Consider the following 3,489-nt stretch of genomic DNA (forward strand, 5'->3'; position numbering starts at 1 on the left):
AAACATGAGTTCTGACAAAAAAAAAAAAAAAAAAAAACAAAAAAAGAGTAGTGCTCTTTAGAGATGTCAAGCTCATGAACAACAAAGACTGTGAAAAATTCTCAGAATAAAGAGGCCTTGAACCTGCTGGGCAAGCACAAGGTCCCGAGTTCGATCCCCAGTACCACTAAAAAAAAAAAGAGGCCTTGAAAGACCTGATAATAAATTCAGTGTTTCATCCTGGATTTGTTCTTAAATCAAGAAAAAGTAAATTATTGGACATTAGTAAAATTTAAATAAGTTGTGAAGGCTGGATGAGAATATCATATCTTTTTTGCTTGTTCATTTGTTTTGGTACTGCGGATCAAACTCAACCTTGTGCTTACCAGGCAGGTGCTTATGCCACTGAGCTATCTCCCAGCCCATTACCATATCAATGTTATTGTTACTTGTTTATTTTGATCACTGTAGTGAATTTTTATAGAAAGTTAATGTTTGGGAATATGTATAAAGAACATATAGAAACTCTCTGTACTGTCTTCGCAAATTTTTTACGTGATATCATTCCAAAATTAGAAGTTAAAAAATTTAAAATGTTATGAAACAATTTAGTAGTCTTCTTAAAATGCTCAACAGAGCGGGGCCAGCGAGATAGCTCAGCGGATTAAGTGCCTGCTTAGGAAAGCACAGGGACCGGGGTTCAATCCCTGGCACCACATGCCAAGCTGGCCACCAAGACTGGCATGGTAGTGCACACCTGTAATCCCAGCACTAGGGAGGCTGAAAACAGGAGGATCTCCAGGAGTCTGAGCTGCATAGTGAGCCCTGTACCAAATACATTAAAAAAAACCCACTTAAACATGCCATCAATATGATTTCAAAATATTAAATGATTCAATTGTTTTTAGGCAAACAAAACTAAATTTTAAATTACACCATTTTGTGCATGTGCGTGCATGCATGTTTGTGTGCGTGTGTGTGTGTGTGTGTGTGTGTGTGTGTGTGTGTGTTTTGCAGGGAATGAAATCTAGGGCTTCAAGCATGGTAGGCAAGCACTCTACCATCAAGCTACATCCCCCAACCTAAAATAATGCCCACTGAATATAGCAATACTTGTGGGAATAGAGTAAATGGGGAGAGGACTTGACTACCATTTTCACAGCCATTTCTTTTTTATTTTGGTAGTTGTGGAGATTGAACCCAAGGGCTCTGCACTGAGCTACATCCCCATCCCTTTTCTAATTTTGAGATTAGAGTCTTACTATATTGATGTTACCTGGGTTATGCTGGAATTTATGATCCTCCTGCCTCAGGTTCCCAAAGTGCTGAGGCTACAGGTATGTGCCTGGTAGCAGTCTTTCAGGAAAACCATGTTTAAAAATTAATTAATTAGGGCTGGCGAGATAGCTCAGTGGTCTAAAGTGCCTGCTTAGGCAAGCATGCAGGGACCTCAGTTTGATCCCCAGCACCACATGCCATACCAGCCCCGCCCCCAGGGTGGGCTGAGCTGACCATAAAAAAGAAAAAAATAAAGGAAACATTAAAAAATTAAAAAAAGCTTTTAAAAAAAATTTAATTAATTAAGTGCTGCTGGGGATCAAACACAGGACCTGACCAGGGGTTACATTCCCATCCCATAGTTTTATGGTCAATAATCCCTTCTATTTATATACAGTCTTATCACAGGACTTTTATCAATAAGCTTTAGTGTCCATTCTCCACTTTCTAAGTTGGGAATGTAAGCAGACAACTAACAAGAAATATTCCTACGGTGATTAAAGTCATTCTACTTGTAGGGAAAAAAATAAATAAATAACATACTGTCCTTACATAAAAAAAAGTATAAAAAGACTAAGACAGTTTTCTTTGGTGTAACTATTGTCACTTAAATCCGAAGGAGAGTAGAAGCCTGTGCTTATACTGGATGAGATACTAACAGAAATTATTATCACTACATAGTTTGCGGATTCTTTTCTCTAAAAGAAAAATCATCTTATTTTCATCTGTAGGTGAAAACACTGATGTATTTCCTGCTGAAAGTAACTATTATTCTCTAGGTCTCCTATTTCAAAGAAATCATAGCCTGTGCTTTTATGATCTAAACTCTAAAGGGGGGCTGGTGAGATGGCTCAGTGGTCTAAAGCACCTACTTGGAACAAGCTTAGCAAAGCACAGGGACTGTGGTTCAATCCCCCAGCACCACATGCCAGCCAGCCTGCCCCCTGGTGGGCTGAGCTGGCCACACACATATAAATAAAAAAAAAAAAAAAAAAAAAAAAAAAAAAAACCTCTAAGGGACATTTCTTACTACCAAAAGTCCCATCCTTTGATATCTAAATGATTCCAATCTTTCTCTGAAAGCCATCACAGAAAGGTCACCTGGCCTAGTCCCCCACCCAAGACAGACATTTTCCTTTATACTTTGATTCACACACACGTTCATATTCTCTCTCTCTCCAGCTGTCTGCCTGTCTCACTTGTTCTCTCTCACACATACCTTCATGCACATCTATAGTCATAGCAACCAACCTCAGGGCCAGGGTTATTAGCTCAGTGGCACAACACCTGCCTGGCAAACACAAAGTCCTGAGTTCAGTTCCTGGTACAAAACAAAATAAAACCAAATCAACTAACTTCATTAACAAGGACCCCATTTCTCACAAAGTAGCCTATTACACTCCCATCTAAAAGTACTTTCAAAGCCTAACATTGTTAACTTCTACCTATGGGTTCTAGGTCTAGCTTAAGGTGCTAATAAATTGTACATGTATGTATTTTACTTTTAACTGTCTTATGTTTAAAAATCTTTCACATTTGGTCAAAGTTGATGCCTATAAAATTATATACTTAATCTAAAAATCAGACAGTCTCATAAAATTCACAGGTTAGTTAACTATCAATGTAGAATACAAAGAACAATCAATTTCAACAACAGACGGCATGACAGCCATGTACTATTATGTGCTTTGGAGGAATATTTATTCATCAGTAAACCAGCACTGTGAAGTAGAGAAATAAAGGGTCTGAAAGTCAGAAGAGCTAGGATCTATTCTCAGCTCTGTCTCACACTAGGCATATAGTCAGACAAGTTTCTCAACCAGAGCTTTGGAGCTTAACTTCTTTAAACCAGCAGAGTAAGCCAAAACACTAGGGTATTTTATGTCCAATACTGTAGTTCTTTTACTAGTCCAGCACTTGAAAATGCAAAATATTCATTATCATACAGCAAGAAAATCAATAAGGCCAGATACAAGCAAGCATAAAAGTGCTGTTTGCATTTGCATAGGATATAAAAGAATTAACAAGTCAATTTCAGAATAAAACAGTATTAAAATAAGGAAATAGAGATTGGGTAATAATTTCATAAAGTATGGAAAACCTTTGGCTACTGAGAAATCAATTAAGATTTAACAGCTATGGGGCTGGAGAGATGGCTCAGTGGTCTAAGGCACCTACTTGGAACAAGCTTGATAAAGCACAGGGACCGCGGTTCGATTCCCCCAGCACCAC

The 3,489-nt window shown here is 38.1% G+C and overlaps 1 protein-coding gene across 5 annotated transcripts in view; it reads right to left on the reverse strand.

Moving 5' to 3' along the window:
* Window positions 1-3,489, reverse strand: part of Anxa7 (annexin A7) — a 33,087-nt gene that overhangs the window by 13,885 nt on the left and 15,713 nt on the right. The gene's annotated exons all lie outside the window — the stretch shown is intronic.

Source organism: Octodon degus, unplaced genomic scaffold (assembly GCF_000260255.1).
Source record: "Octodon degus isolate 3935 unplaced genomic scaffold, OctDeg1.0 scaffold00005, whole genome shotgun sequence".
Classification (NCBI taxonomy): Eukaryota; Metazoa; Chordata; class Mammalia; order Rodentia; family Octodontidae; genus Octodon; species Octodon degus.